This window comes from Chelonoidis abingdonii, chromosome 4 (assembly GCF_003597395.2).
Source record: "Chelonoidis abingdonii isolate Lonesome George chromosome 4, CheloAbing_2.0, whole genome shotgun sequence".
Taxonomy (NCBI): Eukaryota; Metazoa; Chordata; order Testudines; family Testudinidae; genus Chelonoidis; species Chelonoidis abingdonii.
In genome coordinates this window covers 25,187,366-25,213,902 of record NC_133772.1, presented here as the reverse complement: position 1 = coordinate 25,213,902, position 26,537 = coordinate 25,187,366, and the positions used below count along the sequence as shown (strand labels likewise).

At 50.5% G+C, this 26,537-nt stretch overlaps 1 protein-coding gene across 1 annotated transcript in view; it reads left to right on the top strand.

The window, feature by feature from the left end:
- The first annotated feature begins 2,838 nt into the window (after nt 1–2,838).
- PPFIA4 (PTPRF interacting protein alpha 4) overlaps nt 2,839–26,537 on the top strand; it is a 191,263-nt gene continuing 167,564 nt past the window's right edge. Inside the window, 1 exon segment of the mRNA XM_032801614.1 lies at nt 2,839–3,215. The gene's annotated coding sequence lies outside the window, so the exon portion shown is untranslated.

Below are 26,537 nucleotides of genomic sequence, written 5' to 3'. Positions count from 1 at the left end.
AAGTCATCTAGTCCACCCCCTGCTCAGAGCAGGACAAATCCTCAGTTTTTTGTTCTGTTGATTTTTTTTTTTTTTTTTTTTTAACCCCAGTTCCCTAAATGCCCCCCCTCAAGGATTGAACTCACAACCCTGGGTTTAGCAGGCCAATGCTCAAACCACTGAGCTATCCCCCCCAACCTTAAAGAGTTTGTTGTTTGTACAGAGCTTAGCACAGAGGGGGCCTGGGCCATGAATGGGGCTCATAGGTGCTACCTCAACACAAACAGAAGAGACACAAACTTTAAGTGACATGATCTTGGAGAAGACCCTGCGTCCTGGGGATCAAAGGAGTCCACACAGTCCCTGTGAGGCAGGGAGACTCCTGGGTACTTCATCTTTTAATCTTTAACAGTGGGTAGCTGGCTGAAACACTGCTGGCATCACAGTAACTCCTTGCTGTTTGCGGGTTCTTCTCATGGTGGGACCTGGATCCTGCCATCTGGGAGCAATTCTCCTGTGAGAGGAGAGGCCAAGATCTAGTGGCTGGAAATTGAAGCTAGACACACTCAAACTGGGGACAAGGTGCAGTGAGGGTGACAAACCATTGGTATGAGTTAGCACGGATTCTCCATGACTCAGGCACCTGGAACTGAGATCGGATGTCTTCCAAATGCTCTGCTCATTCTCAGCCACAATTTAAGGCTTGATGCTGGAATTCGTGAGAGGAATTCTTTGGCCTGTGTTGTGCAGGTGGCCAGACCAGATGATCACAAAGTCCCTTCTGGGCCTTAATTTATAGGGGTCCTATGTTGGCAGAGAAATGAGCTTGCTTGAACTACTGAGCATTTGCCCCATTCCCTGGCCAATTCTGGGGTTCGTTGGCCTGTATGTACAGTAGTGGACTGGGAGAAAGAAAAGCCTGAATAGATATAGAGCTCTCGTCATGCCAAGTTTGATCACAAATGAGGCTGCAAAGGGTAGAGTGAAACCTGTCTGAGGTTTTCACTGGTGGCAGTTGTATGCGAGTCCTGCTGGATGCTCTCTGGAATGCTAAAGAGCTCTGGATGCGTTCAGACAACGTGTGGCCACCCAAAATAGCTCTGCTGGAGGAAGCACACATGATTAGGAAGGTGAGGCTAACGGCGCTAATTGTACCATGCAGCTTTTCCCCTTGACTCTACAGAATGAGCTGACAACCATCTCAGTTAGAGAAAAGCACTTATCTGCCCCCTGTTACCATAGTATCTGAGCAGCTCACAGCCTTGACTGCATTTATCCGCCCAGCACATCTGTGTGGTGGGGTCGTGGTGTTATTCCCACTTTACAGGTGGGGAACTGAGCCACAGAGAGGGTAAATGACTCGCCCAAGGGCACACAGGAACTCTGTGGCAGAGCAGAGACTCTAACGTGGGTCTCAAGTCCCAGACGAGCACCCTAACCACTAGACCATCCTTCTGCCTGAGCAATGCACAGAATATTATGGCCCTAGGCACTACTGCCTGCTTTTACCACCCCCGTGGCAAATGTCCTGCATCAGTTTGGATAAGGCCTCCTTTAAAAGTTTGAACTGTGGAGGCCTGAATTTCCAGGAACAGTAGGTTTCTTGGTGGTAGCATTATCTTAGTAAAGAGGCTGATCTGAGTCTGTTGCCCCAGTCTCTCCTGGACTAGCTCACATGAGACATTCCATCTGCCTGCTTCCCCCAACCTCTTGGTGCCCAGGGCTCCAAAAGCCAGCCCCTTGCTCAGCTGTTTCTCCAGGCTCTTCTGTAGTTTGTACCCTTTTCACCCTGCCGTGCCGCCATCCCCTCCACCTGGCCTGGTAGGCTGCTAGCTGTCAGCATTACTCTGCTGCTGGCTGTCGGCTTACCAAGGGTGCTGAAACAGTGGAGGTGCTGAGAGCCATTGAACCAAACTGTAAACCCTGAATGTGATGGAAACCACTTCAAGCCAGGGGTTGTGGCAGCACCCTTAGTTCCAGCACCTATGTGGCTTACTGCTTCCCTTTGGACAGCCTCCTGTTGCAGCTGCCAGGCAGCCTGTCCCCCGGCTACACCCAGTAGCCTCTCTCCCCAGGCACCAGCTCCTTGTTCTCCAGCAGCACCCTTTCCCTAGCCTCCCTGTGTGGCTCACTCTCTGGCTTGGGCAGGTGGAATGTTATATTTAAACGTAGGAGCTAGGAGGGCTCCTATGTAGTCTCTGGGGTAGCTCTGCCCAAGTACTTCCTTCTCCTGGTGTCTCTCTCTCTCTCTCTCTCTCTCATTATTTGTATTGCTGATAGTTCCCGGAGTTGCAGTCGTGGGCCAGGGCTCTGCTGTGCTAGATGCTGTACAAACATACAAGAAAAAGGCAGTTTCTGCCTGTGGAGCTTAGTCTAGTCCCACTGCCGTTTCCTCCAGCAGCTTCCCCTCCATACCCTGCTTTTCCTGCTTCCCCTGCCCTGGTCCTGCCCCACCTAGCCCCATAGAGGTGACTGGGACCCAGTTCTCACTCACTGCCTCCTCCCTTGGCCTGCTAGGCTTGTCTTCTCCCAGGTAAGTTGAGAGTTAACCCAGGCATTGTGACTGGCTTCCTAAAGGGTCCGGTGTGGTCTGTTTGACCCCATTGGCCTTGGTGACTGGTGTCTGAGCTTTCAAAGCATATAGCTGTGGAGAGGTTAGAAAATTACTCCACTCCTACAGCTCTTCCACAGATTTGGATGAATGTTAGACCTCCTGAAGGGAGGCTGTTGTGGGGAGAGCATCCGGCAGCCAGTCCTGAAGAACTGTGGTGTGCCAGATCTTTCCCTGTGAGTGGGGGATGCTGGGTGTGTCGAGGGGGTGGATTTGCTAGCCGCACTTTCTGGTTGGTATGAATCTAACAGCTAGCATGGACTGCAAGCCAGGGAGGAGAGGGCTGGGGAAGGAGAGCAAGAGGGCTTGTCCGTGCAGGTGGCTGCTATGATGGAAGCAGGCAGGCAGTCGGTTCTGGGTTCTGAAGGGCATGTCAGAGCCGTGGTTCTGCTACTTCCTTGCCAAAGGGCTGCATGCTCGGGGCATCCCTGTCAACTGGGATAGTGGTGAGTGCTCTTCCTGGCTGAGGGAAGGGCTTCTTTGCTGCATGGGGACCTGCCTGCATCTTCGCTGGGCTGGGTTCACTTTGCCTCCGCTAAGGGGAGGATCCTGTGAGCCACTGGGGAGCTGCCGATTCAACTGAGGAGCTTCCAGCGAGGTCCTGCAGACGGAAAGTCAGCTCTGGGTACCGCTGTGGCTTTGTTTTATTTGTTTTCCTTTGTACATTTTAACATTGTAAGATGGTGAAGTGGGTTATAAAGAGCCCTGCCGCTGTGCAGCTGCGTCTCTAGTCGCAGGGTTGCTCTGGCTGTCTTCACCTCCCTCTTGTTGAGATCTGTTTTTAAAAAAGAAAATAAAAAAATGCTTGTATTGTCAGATACAGTACAGAGCACCATGGTCTGAACCCTGGGCATGCTCTGAGAGTTTGTACAAGGAGGCATCCCCACAGGCTGCTTCTGCCTCCAGTGCTGAGCTGATGGGACGAGAGGGAGGGGTTGTGGGGTGTGTGTGTGTTTATGAAATCCCTTCAGGTCTCCCAGGCTGAGAATTGTATCTGCAAATGCAGCTTGTGAGCATCTGGGGAAGCGGTGGGAGAGAGCCGATTGAATGGAGATGCAAAGGGGAAGGGAGCGTGCAATGGGAAATCTAAGCTGCTGCTATATGTAGTCACTGTTTGAAGCTTGCGTGGAGCAGGGTGTGTGTGTGTATGGGGGGGAGGGGAATAGTCATCAGATTGGTAAGAAAAACAGGAGAGTTTCTTGGTAAGAATGAGTAAAATGGGGGAGTAAATTGGCCAGGGTCTAGTAATGTCTGTTTCGGTGAGCTGTGTGTGCTGGGTAGGGGCTGGAATGGGAGGGTGATCTGGGAGAACTTCTTCCTCCGGTGTGGGCATCTGCTGTACAACAATCTGCTTGGCAGGGCCAGGTCAGATTTCACTGCATCAGCTGGGCTGCAGGGTTCTGGCAAACTGTCTTTCCTTTATGCCTGTTCTGAGATTCACAGACAAACGTACTGTGTCTGTTTCTCTGCAGATCACGGTACAGGGAGGAACCATGGCCAGGGTTGTGTGTGTTAGAACTCAGCAGTGTGAGTCAGGAGGTGGTCGTGGTGGGGGAGTCTCTTCCCAGCTCTGCCACTGGGTCCACCCACAAGTCTTAAAGGGCAATTCTTCCCTGAAAAGTGACTGTATAACTGGCCTCCTGGTGGTCTTGTGTCTGTAGACTCTCCCTGGGTATGTCTATGCTGCTTGTGAAGGTGAGATCATAGTACAGATAAGCATGCAAGCTTTAATTCAGATATGGCAACACAGGCTAGCAACCAGAGTCCAAGCCTGCCATGGACCCTGGATATAATCTCTGGTTGCTAGTCTGTGCTGAAGCCCATTTTACCATAGCTATGCTCCCGTTGCTTCCTGTGCTAACTAGATTTAGAGTCGGCACAGGTATGGCTACTTGTGCTTCAATCACGCCTTCACTTGCTGTGCAGCCGCTTCCCACTGAGTCCAGATGAGAGGCGCTCACTTGACACACACGCAGGTGGTCTAGCTGCCAGCCCTACAGATTTCCTGGGATCAGAGAGTCAAGCTGGGCACTTTCTGACTGGTGTATATTAGCTGAGAGGAACAGTCTGTCCTCACTGCAACTCGTGTATCCGCTAACTCGCTCCAGTTTGGTTGGAAAAGATGGGACAAATCCAGTGATATAAGTTTCTAACGTCTTCCCCTTAAAGAAATCTGCAGTTCTGATGAAGGATGTCGACTTTAAATGCCTCAGATAAAGCAAAAATCCCTCTATTCTCGTCTCCCTACGTGACTGGATAAAACAGAGGGGTTTTATATCATGCTGTGAAAGTCAAAGACTGAGGTGAATGGGGGAACGGGGCTGAGAGCCCTTCACAAAGGATCCAGTCAAATGTGGAGACTTAACAAATGCCCTCTGGTTTATATGGACTGTTGTGATGGCAGATTTGGAGAGAAGTGGCATGTGAATAGCTAGCATGCATACCATTTAGTTAGGGCTTTATATCTCTCAGCCACCAACACTGTTGTGTTTAGCATGCTTTCCTTTATCCTCTAGCTGTCAGAAATTAGACTTAAGACTGTAATGGTCAGTATCACTTTTTTCTTTTTTTGAAGATCAGTACTACATTTGCTGATCTCCTGTCTTCTTGTTAGCGGTTCAACAGGCTTGTCAGACAGTTCCCTTTAATTTTCGGTTGGGCATTATCCAGTGTGACTGACTTTAGATGTTCTGAGTTTCCCATTTGTATCCTCTCATCACTCACTATTTTTACATAGTCTGGACAAGTAGGGTTTCAGAAAAGCTATCTCTAGATGAAGACTTTGAAGTTTGAAGGAGTTCAGCGACAGAGCCATGTTTTCCTCCCACTTCATTTATTAATGGTCCAGCTTTCTCTCTTGTGGTATCCTTTCCTTCATATCTTCTTTTCCCTTAGCTAATAGACCCAAAAGTTTTGCTGTTTCGGCTGCCTTAATTCAGTTTGCAGGGATGAAATACTTAATGATAGTCCTTGTCTGATTGTCTCACCCTTGTGTTTTAACTGCCAAAAACCTGGTATCTTTGAGGATGAATCACGAAGCCACACAAGGCTGGTCTGTCTATACTAGGGAAAATGCATCATGTGGCTGCTGTTCCTAGTAATATTACCTAGCTCTCTAGGTGCTTTTCATCTGTAGATCTCAAAGCACTTTATAAAGAAGGTCAGTATCTTCATTTTACATATGGGGAAACTGAGGCACAGAGGGGCAGTGATTTGTCCAAATTCACCCAGGAGGCCTGTAGCAGAGCTGGGAATAGAAACCAGATCATCTGAGTACTAGTTTAGTGCTCTTTCTACAAGACCACACTGCCTCAACTGTGTTACCACCCACCAAGCGAAACGCAGTCTCTTTTTGGATTGTGGACTGTGACAGACATGTTTTGTTTTGAAATGTGCCAGCTGATCACAGCTTGGTGGCTGTGTTTCAGAAATACATCAACCATCCTCCTCCATACACATTACATGTTTTAGTTACATGGTGCATTTTCCATATATAGCCAATGCCGTTCGCTGCTGCTTGTTCTTTAGCAGAATTCTCATTATGCCCTAATTGAGACCCAGCCCATATCATTGGATTTCCCTGGGCATTTCCTCTACTGGAGGATCGTTCATCTTCTTCCCAGTGCACCTGACTCGCCGATGACATTTCTGAAGTCTGATCCCCTTGAACTCTGCACAGTCAGGAATGGGACCAGAGCTGTACAAGTAGCAGTGCTCCTTGGGGCCAAGCTTCTCCATTACTCTCACTGGCATGGAGTTCTCATGATGGGTGGAAGCCAAGCTGGACCTTCCCTGGTCAGGACAACACCTCCTGGATCACGAGTCTTAAGAACCCTTTTGTTGCATGAATACAGAGCCCAATCTTCATCGCCACTGGCTTTGGGTGCCCGATTCTCGGGATGCCTTTAGGGGACCCAGGGTGGGCTCCAAAAAAACCCAGAAGCTCCCAAACACACTGGCTGCTTCTGAAAAATTTGGACTCTCTGTCCTGCAGTTTAGGGTACATTGGGAGCTACTCCAGATCCTTTGGTTTCTGGTCTTCTCCAGACCCGAGTGTGGGGATTGGCCTATGCTTAAGTTAGGATGACCCAGCTACATCGGCAAGGAGTGTACCAATCTAACCCTTAGTGTAGATGCAGCTGTGTTGATGGAAGAATGCTTCCCTCGGGGTAGCGACCCTCATTTGGGGAGTGGTATTCCTACACCAATGGGAAAACCCTTCCGTCGGTGTGGGCTGCGGAATTCTGCCAATACAGCTAGGCGAGCATCGCTAAGCTGGGAGAGTCTCCATAGTGTAGACCAGGGGTGGGCAAACTTTTTGGCCAGAGGGCCACACTGGGTTTCAAAAATTGTATGGAGGGCCGGTTAGGGGAGGCTGTGCCTCCCTAAACAGCCAGGCGTGGCCCAGCTCCGCCCCCTATCTGCCCCCACTCTGCTTCTTGCCCCCTGATGCACCCCCCGACTCCTGCCCCATCCAGCCCGTCCCCTGACCACTCCCAGACCTCCCATCCAACCCTCCTCTCATTCCTGAATGCCCCCTTCCTCGGGACCCTTGCCCCATCCAGCCACTCCTCCCTGAACGTCCCCGGAACCCCTGGCCCTGACTGCCCCCTGCTTCCCCATCCAACCCCCCTCATTCCTGACTGCCCCCCAGGATCCCTGCGCCCATTCAACCCCCCTGTTCCCTGCCCTCTGACCACCCTAACCCCAATCCATATCCCCACCCCCTGACGACCACCTCGAACTTCCCTGCCCTCTATCCTACCTCCCCTGCTACCTTACCATGCTGCCTGGAGTACCAGTGGCTGGCGGCGCAGCTGCACCAAGAGGAGCCAGCCACACACACTCAGCGCAGAGCACTGGGTCAGGCCGCAGTTCTGCAGCTGCGCTGCCCAGCAAGAGCTCGCAGCCCCACCACCCAGAGCACTGCGCTGGCGGCAAAGTGAGTGAGCTGAGGCTGCGGGGGAGAGGAGACAGCAGGGGAGGGGCCAGGGGCTAGCATCCCAGGCCAGGAGCTCAGGGGCTGGGCAGGAGAGTCCCGCAGGCTGGATGTGGCCCGTGGGCCGTAGTTTGCCCACCCCTGGTGTAGACATACCCTGTGTCTGTAGAAGAATTACACGCTGGGGAGAGTCATTGTCGCAGAATGAGCTCTCAGTGCTGCCAGGAGACTGTGCTCTCTTGGGAAAGCTTTGCACGGTGCAGGCCCAGTAGATGTTCCCAAGTCACGTTTCTCTTCTGTTTGTCTCCTATCTGGACGTCAGCGCTCTGGTGCGCAGGGTGGGTGGATGGGAATGGGTAGGAAAGCTGGTATAGCGGGTGGGGAGCTGGCCCAGGATTTGAGAGACGTGGTTTCAATTCCTGGCTCAGTCACAGGCCTTTGGCCATGACATTTAATCCAGCCTGTGCCTCTGTGCCCCAGCTGTAAAAGGAGGGGAGCAACCCTGCCCTGGCTCACGAGGCTGAGGGTATCTACACCAAAGATGTCCAGGTGCTTGCTTACTACGGCGGTGGTGGCCATTGCATTCCGTAGGTAGATGTCCCTCTCGCTTGCTGCCCCTGGAGTGAAGCCCTGGATGTTATTGGCTGCTGTACTGATGGGGATGGCATTAATCTGAGGGAAGGATCGCTGGGGAGGGTGGGCACTGTGCACCCTGGCTGACTGATGGGAATCTAATACCTCAACCACCTCAGCAGAGGCTGAGTGGAGCCTGAAGTGTTACCTGCCACGTGATTGGAGCTTAATGTGTGCTGCCATGAGGGAGACCACCCTGGTATATCCCACTGTCACAGGACCAGGGATTGGCAGCCCCTAGCGTAATGGCTGTGACGGCATCTGTGTTTTAACCTCCCCATGGGCAGCATGTCAACCTTTCCCTGCTCCCCATTCACGGAGGCTAGCCCCCTGCCCCACCTTTTCTGCTTGAAGCTCCAGCCCCACGTCCCCTGCTTTCGCCCACCAGGACCAGAGGAGTCCTGAGCCCCCCACCATGGCTGGAGGAGCCCCTTCTGAGCTGCCACAAGCCCTGACCTGCCCAAACTGCCCCGAGCCCTGGCCCATACACCAGCCTACCTGCCTGGAGGAGCTGCCCCAAACTCTGGCTGTCCAGAGGAACTGCCCCAATTCCTGCCACAGCCCAGCCCCAGGGCCATGGCAGGGAGCATTAGCAGAGGTTTGGGAGGCCTACCCTCCCCCAGCCTCCATTACATGCTGCCCATGAACCTCCCTTCATAGCGAAGGCAATGCTGCTGTTGGGATCTGGGTTTAGAATGCATTTCGTCCGCTGCCCTCTTCTCTTTCAAGAGGCCTCTGTGTGGACCCACCTCTGGGAGGCAACCCCAGAGTCACTGAGCTTATAGGAACTTGGAGCAAAAGCAGGGTGTCTCGGAGCCCCGCAGGCCTCCCAGGTGTCCCTAGTGTTAGGAGCTGTACATACCAAAGGTCATGTGGTCCCTGCCACACTAGTTTCTTTCTAGGAGTGTCAGGACTTTGTGCCTGGAGAGCTTTTTCTTGGGGTTTTGACCCAAATGATCCATTGCTTGTTAGCTCTGGTAGATGCAGATATTGACTCATTGCTGACCCACAAGGGATCACACAGGGACATCTGCAGCTGAAAGCAAGAGCGGCTGCAGCTTGAGCTACAGAGCCCAGGTGCTCTAGCTGGGGCCTGTAACCAGTCCTGCTCTGTGTATTGGGCACAGAAGGGGACCCTGTAACACACCTACCAGTGGGTTCTCCTAGGACTAACTGCAGCTCTGGCTGCCTCTGCAGTGTTTCCTTCTCCAAAGTCTGTAGGGTCGCTCCTAGAGTTCTCTTCACCAGTCTGTGCAGCACGACAGTCTTCATTTGGCATCTAGACCTGATGCTTGCTTTAGGACGACAGTTCTGCCACTCTTGTCTAATCTGAACACCTTCCTAGGGGTTCGGTTCCTGCTCAAAGGCCGAAAGTGGGGGCATGCAGATACCACTGTGAAGAGGGGTTGCCCACCTTAACTATAGCACACTTAAAGAGCATTGTCTTTTGCCTCCATGTAGTCTCACTACTCACCAGTCTTCCCTTCTCCTTGGAATCCTGCTCTGATAGGAATTGGGGCTTCAGTGGCAGGAGCTGTGGCAGCTGGGTACCACATGTCTTATAACCTCATGGCTCTGACTGGGATGCTCTTGTGGTCCCAATATCTTCTGCTTTTCTAGACAATGACACCAAGCTGGTGAGGAAAGGGGTTGCAAGTACTTTGGAGGACAGGATTAGAATTCAGACCGGCCTCAACAAATTGGAGAATTGGTCTGAAATCAAGATGAAATTCAATAGAGAAAATTGCAAAGTACTTCACTTAGGAAGGAAGAATCAAATGCACAACTACGCAACGGGGAATAACTGGCTAGTACCAGTGAAAAGGAGCCAGGGGTTGTCGTGGCTCACAAATTGAATGAGTCAACAGTGCAATGCTGTTGCGAAAAAAGCAAGTGTAATTCCGGGATGTGTTAATAGGAGTGTCGTATGTCAGACGCAGGAGGTAACTATGCTGCTCCATTTGTCACTGGTGAGGCCCCAACTGTGTCCAGATGTGATTAGAAAGAGGTTAACAAATTGGAGACAGTCCAGAGGAAAGCAACAAAAATTGTCAGAGGTTTGGAAAACGTGACCTATAGTGACAGGCTGACAGGACTGGGCATGTTTAGTTCTGAGAAGAGAAGGCTGAAGGGGAACATGTTTCTTCAACTACGTGAAAGGTTGTTATAAAAAGGACAGTGATCTATTGTTAGTGGCCGCTGAGGGCAGGACCAGAAGGAATTAGCTTAGCTTGCAGCAAAGGATAGTTATGTAGGGTTTTTGGAAAAGCTTTGTAACTCCGTGGGTAGTTCAGTGCTGGAACAGGTGACCTAGGGAGATGGTGAAATCCCAGCACTGGAGATTTTTAAGAGCGGGCTGGACAAACCCCTGTCAGGGCTGGTCTTGGTTTACTTGGCCCTCCCTCAGTGTAGGGAGCTGGACTTGATGACCTCTCAGGGTCCCTTGCAGCCCCATGTCTGTGTTTCTAGGATTCTGCGAGTCTGCATACAGAACCCTTCAAGTAAGAGCCAAACCTCACAATGCCACTTGTGTTTACAGACGGGTGCCCGAAGGCGCTCTGCACTGACCCATGGCATGGGGAGTCAGGGATGGATGTGCTAGAGGAATGCGACAGTCTTAAGTGGAAGAGAATGAGAGCTGCAGCTATCCTGCTGGCTGGCGACGTTGTGTCTTGCAGGATGGGGCTGGAGTGATGGGGTCCCCAGAAGCTATTCTGAGCTGTCCTCTGTAGGAAGGCTGACAGGCAGAGCTGAGCCTGCAGGTAGTACAGCATGGACGAGGGCACAGCCTCTCTGGTACCTCCAGATAGAGCCGGCCTCTAAGGGCTTTTTTAGCTGTGGAGTGATGTGGACTCTGGATGACTGGTTAGAGGATCTGCTCAGGGCTGACCCTGGGGAGCGCTGGGCTTGGGAGATCATGGCCAGGCTGCAGAACTCACTGAGTTAGTTTAGCTCTGTGGAGCTGACATTTTCGGAGGGAGCTGAATGGAAATTGAACTGAGCTAATAGCCTCTCAGGAAAGGGAAGGGGCCTCCTTTGAATCTCGGCAGCAAGGCTGCGAACCCAGCTGCTCTTCAGATTTTTGGAGCATTTTCAAGTTGACCCCCTTCATCTCACTGAAGGTCAGCGCTGCTCTTTCAAATCCTGGTGGCTAAAAATAGGGAAACGATGCCAAATCGCAGCATTCCCATGAGTTGTTCTCGCTGCTCCCCTCCCCCTCTGCTCAGCTTCCTCTGGCTTCACATGCCCGTTCAAGGGAACCCATGCAAAACACAACAAGAAGGCAAGGTTCAGCTGGCCCAGCTACGTGCTCAAGCCAGGAAGCGATGAGGCTAAATTTGCACTGGCATCCTTAACTCTGCCCCAGGCAGTATGCATTATTACCCTGCCATCTTTAATGACACATGGTCACAATTTCTCGATTTGATGAAGGGAGTTTTTCCTGCAGCCTTGGGCACTCGTGTATGTCTAGCAGCAATATTTATCCCATGCAGGCGCTATGGAAGTCAGTAAGATACAAGTCCACGCTGCTGTTTACTTAAAAGCTTTTATCTGTTGCATCTCTAGGATATTGTTTGGGCCAGCAGATACAGGGGCTTCCTATCAATTGCCGTGTGGCTATTGGTGCTGCTTCCCCTCCTCTATGGGATCTCCAGCTTGTCCCTAAGCCTTGATGCCTTTATAGCAGGGGTCGGCAACTTTTCAGGAGTGGTGTGCTGAGTTTTAATTTATTCACTCTAATTTAAGGTTTCACATGCCAGTAATCCATTTAAATGTTTTTAGAAGGTCTCTTTCTAGAAGTCTATAATATATAACTAAACTACTGTTGTATGTAAAGTAAACAAGGATTTTAAAATGTTTAAAAAACTTCATTTAAAATTAAATTAAAATGCAGAGCCCCCTGGACCGGTGGGCAGCACCCGGGCAGTATGAGTACCACTGAAAATCAGCTTGCGTGCCGCCTTTGGCCAGCCTCCTTTTGTGTGTGGCACAACTGGCACTGATGCTAATAACACCTAGCTCTTAGCTATCCCTTTTCAGCCACAGATCTCCAAACCCTCCACAAAGGAGGTAATGGCTGCAGCTCAGAATTGCAGAAGGTAGGGGCTGCGTGCTCCAGATATCCAGGTTAAATTCCTTTTGATGGCAAGCAGGAGCTTTCCAGGAGAGTGGATCTACAGCGGCAGCTTCCAAGCCTGCCGAATGAACGAAGCGTTCGTGTCATGTGGCTGCAGACGAGTGACTGTCTCTTCAGTTGTCTTCTCCTGCCCCAGTGGCAATTCTGTGGCCTTATCAGAGGGTTCTTATCCAAAGGCTGGTCGTCTCCAAGAAAGCCTGGCTAGGAAATGTGTCTCTGCCCCCAGAGTGAGGGTTGAGGAGGGGTGCTGTGTATGAGTTGGTGCGGAGGAGTAAATTCTCCAGCATTCTGGTGGTTAAGGGCTGAGAAGGAGAACTCATCCTCTCTGTACTTGGCTGCCTCTTGAAGACAAGAAAGTGTGTGTGAAGGCAGTGCTGTCTGTAGACAGTTCTCCAGTGCCTTAGGCAGCACCTGGTGTTGGTTCCCATTCATGCTGTTGGCTAATGCAGCAAAATCCCTGTGCTGGAAAACTACTTCCTGCTGTCAGTGCTGCATCTCCTGTAAGGATATGGGCATGTAGTGGGGGGAGCTGCCACTCCTGCCTAGCCCAGATACCGATCTATTCTTGACTTTTTACTGGGCTGCCCATGGGTGCCATGTGCTGGAATGGGTCTAGCTTTGAGCTAGGGTCTGACTATCTGAATAGCCTTTGGAAAAGACACCAACCCAGGATGACCCGTGCCTCCAGGGGCTGTTTTTTCCCTCACTCACAGCTGATGGCAACAAGTGCCTGTCTCCATTCTGTGATCAAAAGGAGCCGGTGAATGACAAAAAATATCATTTCAGAAGCTAGATTGAGGAATGCTTTTATGTAGGGTCTGAGAGTTCCTGTGGTGTCAAATTCAATGGGCCCACATAGTCCAGCGGAATATGGTTCTGTCAGAACTTCTCTGCCCAGCCCTAGATTATCCTCCGTGTCTGGAGTCGCTGCAGAACCTGTCGAGGCTGCTTCTCACAGAATTATAGAATATCAGGGTTGGAAGGGACCTCAGGAGGTCATCTAGTCCAACCCCTGCTCAAAGCAGGACCAGTCCCCTTCTGTGTCTGCCGGCTTGAGAATTTTTCTCTGGACCTGGCTCCTCCCTGGAATTTTTGCCCCCTTAAACTCTATGGCTCAGTGGAAGTTGCGGTGGTGCACTGCATGGATCCTAGTGCCCCCAGAAGAGGGGGCCACCCGGGCCCCATTCTGGGTCTGAGAGTTGCTGTGGATGTGGTACATCGACCTGGGGTAAGATAGTAGGGAAAGCATCATAAAGCTGTCAGGATTTAAGGGAGAGCTCCCTTCACTGGCTACCAGTTTCCTCCTTTGGATTCCATGAAGGCACCCGCGATGCCTGGTACAGAATTATAACTATTGGAAATCCCAGTGGATCTGGACTGAGGCTCGGATACTTGGAAGCTACAATCCAGTGCAAAAAACTCCTCTATTTTGGGAAATATTGTGAGCATGGCATGTGTGCCTGCAGTGAGCAGTGCCATGGCAATGGGGTGTGTGTGTGATGACAGCTTGCTAGTAGCCGGGCTCTGTGTGACCCAAGAACCCCTTCATGCCAACTGGCAAGCAGGTTGCAGGAATATCTCAATTCTGATATGTACATCCTGGTTCACCATAGGATGTCATGTGAGGTCTTCTGAACTGTGTGGACAGATGCTATGTGCGGAATGATGTACTTTAATGAAAGTATCTTAGCGTCTGTATCACAACAGAGGCGGAGAGCCAGGCTTTCTGTCAGAGGAGATGTTTGTTCACCAGTCTCTGTCAGAATGCAAGCTGATCATCGTAAGCTAGCACAATGGATACCCACTTATGTTTGGAGGCAACTGAAAGAGACGGAAAGCCAACAGAGAATCAGCACATGGACAAATAAGCCATGGGGTGCTATTCTGTCTGAGTACAGACAGTGAACTTTGGGGAGTATAAGAGGAGGCAAAGACAACGACACCCCCTATACCTAGGAAGTAAGCGGAGGGCACATTTGCATTCATGAAAACAGGGTCAAAGCCAGCCTTGGTTGGAAACGCTGCAGAAGATTTTTGGTGAAGGAAGACTTTAGACAGGAAGCTAACTTGTTTGTTTAGTGTCTAGAAAACTGTCACACTGTTGGGAGTGCTCACAACAGTAAGTGCTGACCTCAGGGCAGACAGTCAGGAAACAGGGCAGACACCCCAAACTGGTGGTGTGCTCTGTAATCAGATTTCACTAAGCCAGTAACAAATCTGAACTCCTGGTTCACTTTACCAGTCTTACCATGGAGTAACAGACAGTCCCCCTCCAGCCTGTCTTGCCACCCAGACAAACTGTACTTTTTGATTTAAATGATCACTTACACCAGAAATCACACCACACTCAGGTTGCTTCCAGTCCCAAGAGACCAGTCACTTACCCTGAGATCAACCGATACTCGAGATCTTACACCAAAAGCAACACTGGTAGCCAGTTCTATAATTAACTGAAGGTTTATTAGCTAAGAAAAGGAAATGAGTTATTGAGAGGTTAAAGCAGGTAAAATATATACACAGGTGAGTCAGTCTCTTAATTCCAAATGGTAGCAGAGATGTAGACATCTGCCAGCTTCTTAAAAGTCTCTCAGGACTACCCAGGATAACTCCACCTTCACATTCAGCTATTCTGCACTGTGAGAATCCAGACAGTCCAGAAATGAAGGATCTTTCCCTGAATTCATTCTCATAGCTGCTTCTCACAGAAAAGAAGCCAGCAAGGTTACTACCCACGTGGGCCCTTCCTCTGATGAGGAAAAGTGAGAAATGCACTTGGAATCTTTGACCCCAGATCATCACCCACAATAATTAGCACTTTTCTATTAAACATCTTCAGTTACCTTCTACAGGGCTTCTTTTTCATCTGGTGCGTTATTCAGTCACTGGCATACACACAATGGAAATGTTTGCCATTACATTGTACAGATAACTGAAAACAATGCCGGTAACATCCCATTAGTTTTCATAAAGTTTAAATACCAAATCCACTCTTATACATTGAACAATCACTTTTATCTAAACTAATAAGCAAGTCAAGTGGCCTGTGGCTTTGGCATGAGCTAGCATCGCAAAAGCATGTGATGATTTTGTTTTATCTGTAGCCATTTGTTTCCAGTATCCTGGCTCACTAACTCTTGAATCTTTGATAATACACATATTCTTGTTTGCACTAGCAGTGAATCTCAGTGCTGTGATATTGAGCAAGGTGCTGATCCTGAATTGAATCAGATGAGCAGGTGTGTGCACTGTTTCCTTGAGGACAGCAGACCTGCTATTTCTGTGAGCGTTCAGTGGATAAGGGACTGGACGCTACAGGGGAATGCTCCAAAGGGGCTCAAGAATTGCGATGCACCTGTTGTTAACCTGCAAGGCAAAGTAAAGGCTGGCATAGCCCAGAAGGGAGTGTAGGAGTGGCTAACAGGCTGGTGGTGTCAGGGAGCTGACACCCAAATAAGCACGAGCAAGACTCCTTCTTGCCAGAGGTGTGGGGAGGAGGGGTAACTAAGGTGACTCTCAGTCCTGGGTAGCCTGAGAACCATCACACTCTGAACTCTGTCCCAAGCTTCTTGCATTTTGTGACAGTCCAGTGCAACAGAGATTTGGTGGTTCCTAATGAATTGCATAGGACAATGAAGGGGAGTATTCCTCCCCTTGTTTAATGCTGGGCCTGCCTTTCAGCCTGCTTCAGGATTTTGTACTGAAAATGCCTGGTTTTGTTTACAGCAGTTGGTTGGGGGTGGGGGAGAGATGGAGGATTGGCAGCTGGGTAGGGGACAGTTGTGGTTTCTCATGTCTGCAAAAGCGTGGGAGGCTGCCTGGCCATGTGGGATCAGCATGTGAGCTGGATGCTAAAATGATCAGCAGTGAAATAATTACCAATGTCGATGCTAAAATTTGTATCCTCTCTCACCTCCTGGAGCTGAATGGGGCAGTTCACGCCTCTCAGAGCTGTTTCAAGCTGTCTGCACATGTGCTGCCTTTCGTTTGCATTTAAAAGGTTTCTCCTCAACCCTGACACCTTTTTAATGAAAGCTTAGATTCTGGGGCACAATCCTCCAGCAAAGTGTAGAGTCTGTGTCAAATTCCCTGCAGAGAAATTACCTTCATTTGTCTGAAGCGGTAAATAACATGCAATTCACTCTCTCATAAAGGCACAACTGATTTGAATGTCAGTATGAATGATATTCCACCTGTGTGCCTCCTGATGTCCACTTCCTAGATCTCTTATTGCAGAAAGGGCAAGGAGCAGGAGGTGGGGCCGAGTTGTGTTCTTTCCTGTTTCTGACCTATGTATTTTGTTGTTTCCTCTGCTGTCGGTCCTGAATCTGATGGTTGTGGGTTTGGGTATTATGATGGATTGGATCTTGCTTTGCTAAGTAACCTCTTTGATACATCTCTATAGAAGCTTTTAAAAATGTGGCATCAGCCCTTTAAAGTATCTGAATTCCATATTGTGCAAGTCTGAGACCAGCTCCTTGAGTCTATTGCTATTAGAAAACCTGCCTTTTAGTGATAGACTCAAGTAGCTCAATCTATTTAGCTTAACAAAGAGAAGGTTAAGTGGTGACTTGATTACAGTCTATGAGTACCTACATGGGGAATGAATATTCAATAATGGGCTCTTCAGTCTAACAAAGGTCTAACATGACCTAGTGGTGGGAAGTTGAAGCCAGACAAGTTCAGACTGGAAATAAATCCATAGGCGTGCGTGGCACATTTCATTAGGGTGTGCACCCAGGGAGCCCTGTCCTAGTCCCACCCCTTGCCTGTCCGCGCATCTTACGCTCTGTCCACTTCTGCCCCTATGGACTGCCCCCCCATAGAAACCCCAACCCCCCTGACTCTTGTCCTGACTGCCCCCATAGACTCCGGACCCCTGCCCTGGCACTGTCATGACTGTCCTTCTGCGTCACTAACTGTCCCCAGGGCCACAACTCCTATCTAAGCCTCTCTGCTCCTTGCCCTCTGACTGCCTCCTCCAGAGACACCCTCCCCCACTACTCACTGAGTAACTGCCCTCCTAGGACCCTACCTCTATCTGTCCCTGACTGCTCTGACCCTTACCACACACCCCAGCCCCAGACAGGCCCCAGGAGCTCCCATGCCTATCCAAACCACCTGCCCCCTGACCAGGACGACCCACAAACTCTGACCCATCCACTCACCTTGCCTGTCCCATATCCTCTCCACACCCGCCCACCACACGACAGCCCCCCGAGCCTCAGCACCATCCAATGCCCCTTGCTCCTTACCTGATACTGACCGCCCCTTCCAGAGAACCCCCCCGCCCCCTACTCACCCCCAGGACCCCACCAACTATCCAGCCCCCCCTGTCCCCCTGACTGCCCTGACCCTAGCCACAACCCTCAGCCTACGGAACCAAAGCCCCCCATGGACTTCCTCCCTGCCCTACATCAACACCCGTTCCCCATGCCCCTGACTACCCCGAGACGCCCTCTGGCCCATATCCAAACCCCCCGACCCACTCCCTTACCATGCACCGTCAGAACAGAGACTCCACCAAACACCACCCTGGACATCCTTTTGACCAATGACGTGATGGCACTTATGGAATGGCGCACAGAGAGCGCGCCAAACCAAGCTGGAGCGAGCAGTGAAGAAGCGCTATGACTGATGTACAGTCACAAAGGGTCACAGTTAGTGCTGGGGAGGTGCGATTGCTGGGCGGCTCAGGGCCCCGAGCAGGTGGGGTAAGAGAGTTCGTGTGGGGCAGGCTTGTGAAGGCAGTTCAGGATGGGGTTGGATGTACAGGGAGATTCCAGGTGCAAAGGGCAATGGAGTTGCAGGAGGGAACAAGTGAAAGTGGTTGGAACTCAGCGGGGAGGGGGTCTGGGTGCAGGGGAGGTGGGGTAAATTTGGGTGGGGGTCTAGGTGTAGCTGGTTGGGGCTCAGTGGGAGGGTGTCTGGCTGGCCTCATTGGGGTATTACAGATGCAGGGAGGGGGGGCTTGTCAGAGTGAGGGTTGATGGGCCTGCTTAACAGGGGAGGCTCCATACTGCTCACAAGCAGGACTCTGATATCGGCTGGGTCCTGCCACTTCCCCGATCCTTCTCTTCCCACCCCACTGCCCCGTCCCCACCGACTCCACTCTCCGCATAACCATCCCCCTTTCTTTACCCCACTGCCTCTCCTGCCACGCCAACCTTCGTCAGCCCTAGTGCTAACCTTCCTCTCCTTTTTCTTTCCACTGTAGACAAACGTCTGTCCCAATCTGGACTTAGCATACAAACTATCTGGGTGTTACTGTCTACTCCCTCCAAGCTCACTACAAGCTTGATATTTTCTCGCTGCCACCAGCCAGGTATTTACAGCCTTGACTCTCCTTTCCTCTCTCTGGTTCCGAACGCTTGTTTGGGGACCATCAAGAGACCAAATCGCCTTGATTCTTAAAACGCAAGGAAATATAGGAACACATTTCCCCCTCCTTTTCCCGCTCCCTAGCTCTTCTCTGCCTTTACCTGCGAGTGCTCAAGAAACCTGTTTTCTCTTCTTCTCGCTAAAGAGACAAATCTCAAATCACAGGACGAAACTGAAGAGATATCTGTCTCTCTTTCTTTCCCCCTAACTTTCCACGCGCCTGGGCTACTGGAAGTAACCACCGGAGCCTATGGGCTAGCAGTAAATTATTCCTGAAGCAAAACAAAGAGGGAAATCATCCGCTTCCCCCTGAAGACGCGAGAGTCAAATCTGTATAAGTTATTACAAAGGAGATTGTTCCAACCCCCTTTCTGTAAGGCTGCACCAAGAGAAACCCAAACTACCAAGCTTCCAGGTTTTAAAAGACTTATATACAAAAGAAGAAATAAAGAACGAATACATCTTACGCATTAAAACCATACAGGCTCTTAGCTTAATAAGAAAATTACAATAAGAATCTGATTTTAAAAAGATAGCACCGATAAAATACCAGTCCAGCTAAATCAACATACATGTAAATACAACACAAAGCATATAACAGCCTATTTACTTTGTTTCCTTTTGTACTCACAGATGTTTAGGAGAAACTTTGAAATAAGATGGAGGTAGAAGAAAAGCTTGTTTACCCACAGCCGAGGAAACAACAAAGACCCTCAGTATACAAATTCCCGCTCCTGACTTTTAAACAATCCAGTTCTCTGATTGGTCCTCTGGTCAGGCGTTTGGTTCCCTTTGTTCACCCTTTACAGGCAAAAGAAAATTAACCCTTACCTTACCTATCTACTTATGACACCCACCCCATGCCCCGTCCCCACCACTCCATCTCCTCCGCATCCCACCCCCTTCCTTCCCAAACTGCCTCTTCCCCCTGCCCCCACTTCCTCTATCCTCATCTCGTCCCCATCCCATGCCTCTTTCCCACTGCTCCATCTCCTTCCCATCCCACGCCTTTCTTTCCCCACTGCCTCTTTCCCCTTGCCTGCCCCACCCCGCCCCACAACTCACAGTTGTACAAAATGAAAGATGACTCCCAGCATGCAGAAGGGAGCTCAGCCAGCACTAGGACCCAAAAGGTGGTGTCCAGATGCAAAGTCCGGGGAACTGAGCAGCACCTCCTTTTTTTTCAGCGAGACTGCTCAGCAATTCTGCATTCACAGAAATGGGGGGAAGGGACGAAGTAGCATGTGACCTTTCACCCCATGTGGCCACCACCCTTCAACTCTATTTGGGGGGGGCAATGCCCCCAAACTATACCATGAACATTCCCAATCACACACCCCTGTTTTTTCCTTCACTTTCTGCAGGGAAGCAAAGAATGCTGCAGGAGGGGGACCTGGGCTGTTTTCATTCCCCCTGGGGCCCAGGAGTGCCCTACCCTGCCTGACCCCCAACCACACTCACCGGCCTGCTGGGTTGGGGCTATTTGCCTTGCCTGGACTGAGCCAGCGTCATAGCTGGGGTCACTGGGGGATCAGAGTGGGAGTGGAGGGGCCTGTCTGGGCCAGGCTCCCTCAAACCTCCTTGCCTGGGACCCAGACGAGTCCCCTCTACCCCCATGCTGGCTGAGAATGATCTGGCCCCTGCACTGGTCCCAGGCGGCTCAGCCCCAGGAGGTGGCAGGCTGAGCAGGACGAGCTGGAGCCACGCTGGGGAGTGGGGCAGGCAGACCCCTGTGAGACATGACTCCCGAGAGCCTCCCAGCTGGCGGAGGGGACGGGGTGGAGATACCTGGGCTGTCCGGACAGTTGAACAGAGCACGGGGGAGGGGCTGGGGAGGAGAGGAGCCAGCCTGCGGTGACCCCTCGGCTGGCAGTGCAAGTGAAGTGCAGTACCTAGCCGGCTGATGGGCCCCGTGCCATTGTAAACCCGCCGGTACTGCTCAGGGCACACCCGGCACACCCCCTGTGCATGCCTATGAAAAGTGTACGTCTTTAACAATGACAGTAATTAGTCATTGGAACAATTTACCAAGGCTTATGGCAGATTCTCTATCACTGGTCATTTTAGAATCCAGATGGGATGTTTTTTTCTCAGAGATAGGCTCCAGGGATTACTTGGGGGCAGGTCTCTGGCCTGTGCTCTACAGGAAGTCAGACTAGATGATCACAATGGCCCCTTCCAGCCTTGGAATCTATTAATTCTACCAAATTGCCACAAACCACCCTCAGACTGGGAATTTGCCTGTAAAATTGGGGAGATCAGCTCCCTGATTCACTCATCCCTGGGGGGTCACTGAGGGGGCCATTCTCCTCCAGATCCAGGGTGGCACACCTGGCTGAGGGTAGTGTGGGGCTCTCCTAGCGTTTTTGAAGCAGCCAAAATAGGCAACGTACCAGAGCAGACTGGATCAATAGCCTAATCCGGTTCACATGTGAGGCAGGCTAGTGGGCTGAAGGCTGAGGTGCAGTGGAGCCACACAGGGTGACTCTGGTGTGGAGAGCTAGTGTCTGTTCCTTGCCCCCAGGGCCGGCGCTTCCATGTAGGCGACTTAGGTGGTCGCCTAGGGCACCAGGATTTGGGAGAGCGGCATTTTGCTGCCCGCGGCGGCAATTCATAGACTCATAGACTTTAAGGTCAGAAGGGACCATTATGATCATCTAGTCTGACCTCCTTCACTCGCTCCGGGACCTGCCACCGAAGTGCCTCGAAGATCGGGAGTGCGGAAGGACCTCATCCTCTGGAGAGTTGCCGCCAACGACCGGGAGCGCGGAAGGATCCCTGCCTAGGGCGCCAAAAACACTGGCGCCACTCCTGCTTGCGCCCAGCTACCATTTGAAATGTTACGTTCCTACGAAGACCCTTTATGGCTGCACACTCCGTGTCACTTGCCATCAGCTGCTGGGCCGGGATAACTAGACCTGGCACCCAGCTGGCTGGGATCTCCTCCCTGTCTGATAAGGCTGCTGGCACTGCTGGATGTATGTAGGAAGTGACAGCACAGAATTGCTCCTGCTTGGTTGTCAGGGCAGTTGGGTTCATTCCTGGTGTTTCTCTCCATCATTGCCCTTTGCCTGCTTGGCGGGGGTCACTGGAAAGGCATGCGGTGACACTGGCCCCACTCTCTGTCCTCTTCAGCAGAGCATTACGCTGACTGACACCAAGTATCTGCTCTTCTCCTGCTGTTGCAGGTCAGGGCAACTGCACCCTGTATTTGCCCCATGGGCTCTCCAGGCTTTTCATCCATCACCTCTCTTGGACAGAGACTCGCATCTCTTTCTCCTTGACTAGGGTCTTTAAAGCTGTACAGCTCCCTGTTTTAGACTGTGATATCCCCAGCAAGCCAGTCTGCCTAAACAGCTAATGTTTGTCCTTTGCTTTCTCTCCAGAGGCTATGCCCAGTGTATTGCCAGCAGCTATATGTTACCGCATATTCTTAATGCAAAAAAAAAAAAAAGGAAAAAGAGAAAAAATTAAACACAATGAAAGAACCTCCAAGCATGCAAAAAATATTTCCACTGCATGCTTATTGTCCCAAAAGTCCATTCTTGTCTAGCACGCCTTCAGTATAGTCCTTTGCATTCCCAGGCTTCACATCACTTTTCATCCCTAGAGAGGTTACATGCAATCCTGGCCGACAATAATACATATTCTTAGAACAGAGGTGGGTAAACTACGGCCTGAGGGACCGTCCTACCCAGTCCCTGAGCTCCTGGCCTCTCCTCTGCTGTCCCCTCTCCCCCGCAGCCATGCCGGCACCTGGGCAGCGCTCTGGGTGGCGGAGTTGAGCAGTGTCTGGCTTTGACCAGGTGACGTGGCTGCCGGACATGCTGCTCTGAGTGTCATGATAAAGGGGCTGGAGGGTTGGATAAGGGGTGTGGGGTTCCAGGGGGGCAGTCAGGGGACAGGGAGCAGGGGATGGTTATATGGGGCAGAGGTTCTGGGGGGAGCGGTCAGAGGATGCGGGACGCAGGGGGTGGATAACTGTGGGAATTTGCCCATCCCTGTCTTAGTATGTAAGAACGGCCATACTGGGTCAGACTAATGGTCCATCTAGCTCACTATCCTGTCTTCTGGCAGCGGCCAGTGCCAGATACTTCAGAGGGAATGACAGAACAGTGCAGTCATCAAGTGATCCATCTCCCATTGTTCAGTCCCAGCTTCTGGCAGTCAGAGGTTTACAGACACCCAAAGCAAGGGATTACATCCCTGATAATCTTGACTAATAGCCATTGATGGACCTATCCTCTGTGAATTTATCGAATTCTTCTGTGAACCCTGTTATACTTTTGGCCTCACAACATCCCCTGGCAACAAGTTTCCCGCGGTTGACTGTGTGTTGTGTGAAGTTCTTTCATATGTTTGTTTTAAACCTACTGCCTATTCATTTCATTGGGTGACCCCAGATTTTTGCATTTATCCCTTCACATAACGCTTCCCTATTCATTTTCTCCACACCATCCAGGATTTTCTAGACCTGTATCATATCCCTGCTTAGTCATCTCTTTTCTAAGCTGAACAGTCCTAGTCTTTCTAATCTTCCTTCATGCAGCAGCCATTCCATACCCCTAATCGTTGTTGCCCTTCTCTGTATCTTTTCGAATTCTAATATATCATTGTGAAATGGAGGGACCAGACCTGCACGCAGTATTCAAGGTGTAGGCATACCATGGATTTATATAGTGGCATTATGATATTTTCTGTCTTATTATCTATCCCTTTCCTAATGGTTCCTAACATTCTGTTTGCTTTTTTGACTGCCGCTGCACATTAAGTGGATGTTTTCAGAGAACTGTTCACAAGTCCAAGATATCTAGAGTGATAACAGCTAATTTAGACCTCGCCATAGGATTCATTTTCGCCAGTGTGCGTTATTGTGCTCTTATCAACATTGAATTTCATCTGCCAGTTTAGTGAGGTCTCTTTGCAACTCTTTACAGTCGGCTTTGGACTTAACTATCTTGAGTAATTTTGTATCATCTGCAAATTTTGCCACCTCCACTGTTCACCCCCTTTTTCAGATGATTTATGAATGTATTCAACAGCACAACAGATCCTTAAATGTACCGAAGGTAGATCGTGCCACACTACCCTGATTTCCTTCTTTGAGAAAACAGATTTATTTATTTTTTTTAAGAGAAGGGAAATGCAGTAGAATGCCAGTTCCCTTCTTCCATTGTAGAAATGCAGCTGTTGGTTACTCACTAGATTATCTGATGCTTAGTTGGCAGGGCAGGAGGACTAACTGGGCTGGAAGACTTTTAGCAGCCAATAGGTGATCCCCAGTTAAAACCTCTACAGGGTGGGGATATTTCCTGATGCTGTTGGCACTTGGCTAGCAACCCTCCTGTGGCTTTGATCTCTTTGGGGCAAGTAGTCCCTCCTTTCCAGAGTTAGCTTCCTCCCTGTGTCCTCTTCCTGCAGATGTGAAATTGTCTTCTGCTGACAGCTCAGTAAATACTTGCCCAGGCTTTGTGCTCGGGACAGGAAGAGCCCTGGGAACTGGAGGAGTCCCCAAGCTGGCCAGACCTTACACTGAGGGAAGTGTGTGCATTGTAGGCTCCAAAAGGCCTCTCATCGCTGCTTACATGATCACAGTTCTGTTGCTAGGGGACCCCATCTGTCTTGGCTGTGAAATCCTTCAATGACATTGAGACATTAAATTCTTTGTGCATCTGAATAAATCCTCCTTGGGAGGCAGTGGTGGTTTTCTGCTCCCAGGACTGGAAACTGACCGCACCTTCTTCATCAGCATCTCTCCTCCTCCTCACGTTGAAAGCGCAGTCTGCCTAATTAAAGGGGGTTTATCTAGCCTTCAGCTTGTGCAGGAGGAGTGGTACCCTTGGGCTGGGGCATAGGTGCTGCACATAATATTAGAAAGATGCATACACAGTGCTTTAAAATCTGATGGGTAAGATGTGCTCTCTGCACTGAGGAGCACAGTTGGGGCCCTGTGGAGTCCACAGCTGTGGAATTGTGCTCTAGAGTTTCCAGACTGCTTGTTTAAAGTGGCAGCCTGCAGTAATGTCCTCCTGAATCTGCAAACAGCTTGAAATTACACCTCTGAGAGGTGTGAATGACTCCATTTATCTCAATGGCGTGATAACTCTGAAACATAATGATGACATTGTACATGTCCACGTTGTTGACCACTTCCATTTCTGCTCACTTTAAAAGAGAGACACAAAGTGCTTAGCCAATAATTCCAAATAGTATCTGGTGTCAAAAGCCCTGATTGCCCCTTACCCAGCTGCCAAAACCTCCAACTGCCCTGCTTACCCTCCAGGCACCTTCTGTGGTGCAGTCACCCACTGTCAATGTGAAAATCTATAGTCTACCAAAACTGTGGGGGCTGTCACAGTTTTTCAGGGTATCTGCATCTGTATTCCCTTCTCCGTGGTCCGCTCCAGGATTTCCAGTCAGGTCTTCTGCTGTCACCTGTGTCTGGGCTGGGACTCTCATCCCACTCCCGGGGCAGTTACAGCTGTACAGCTCCCAGCCTTACACTGTGTTATCCCCAGCAAGCCAGATTGCCTAATGGCCAGTGCCCTGTGTTGCTTTCTCTCCAAGGGCTATGAACAGTGTCTTGAAAGCAGTTACCATCCAGCTCTTTCTCAGCCAGCACCTTTATTTGTAAAGCAACGGCATCACAGCAAAAACAAGTAAAGAAGAGTGAAACACACTAAACAAACCAGGAGTCACCCATTGGTCTTATGGGGCCTGAGCAGCTCAGTCTTTCCAACCCTTCTGCAAGGGTTGGGGCCCTTGGACAGAAGGTCCTGTCCATTTGCTGGATCAGACAGAAGGTCCTATCTCCCTTCAAGCTCATCTATTGTACCAGCAGCTTTTGTTTTGTCTCCTCATCTCTGGAGAGCTTTGCTTGGACCAGGACATACAAACCACCCCAGGCGGTGGAACCTCTCTAGAGGTGTTTAGTCTCAGTGACTCACCTTAATCACTCCCACTGTGTATAGTTCCTGGAGGAGCTGTGCTAACCCTCCCTGCATGGAATAGAACACAGTCTTACAGAAAGCGTTCATAAATTTAATACATGCAGTATCTTTGGGGACCATATTGTGATCGCAATATCTGTCATGGGGCCAACACTGAATGGAACTAGTTATCAAAACAAGTGCCCCAGGAGGGATACTGTACCAGGTGTTACTTGACTCTTGTCTAGAGTTAGTAGAAGAATTTCCAGTTCTGAATTGAAATGAGGCTGTTGAGGGATTTCCAGCCTGTTTCTCAGAGTGGCACAGAACCACAGAGGGCCACTGAGTCTTAGCCTAGTTCTTATCTAGCCTCTCACATGAGTAAATCTCGGAGCACCTCACAAAGGAAGTAAGAATCATTTGACAGCTGGGGAGAGGTCACTTACCCCAAGGTTGCCCTGCAGGCCAGTGACAGAGCCAGGTCTCCTGCACCTCTGGCCAGTTCTGTACTGACTAGGCCACGCTGCCTCCCTTAGGGCCAGCTTGCTACAGAGCATGAGGGCCTAGAGCATCGGCCCTCCTGCAATACGGACAGGAGATGGGCCGCAGAGTCTGTGGGTTATTAATGCTGAGCAGGGATTGTATGCAGGCTTCTCCTCCAAGAAGGGGAGAGAGAGAGCACTTGGTAGATGAGGCTGTCCCAGGCATGGGGGATGGCGTGAGAGAAGGCATGAATCGTGGGTAGGAGCCTTGCTGTGCAAACTCACTTCACTGTGCATTCTTATTGTGCAGATTGTGACCTGCCAAGATGTCTTTTTGCAGCCTGTATCCTCTTCTGTCTCCATGGGCTCTGTGCACCAGAAACCCGCCAAGAGTGTCTCTGAGCTGAACTCCCTTCCAGGGCGTGAGGACGCTTCCTGCTCCTCTTGG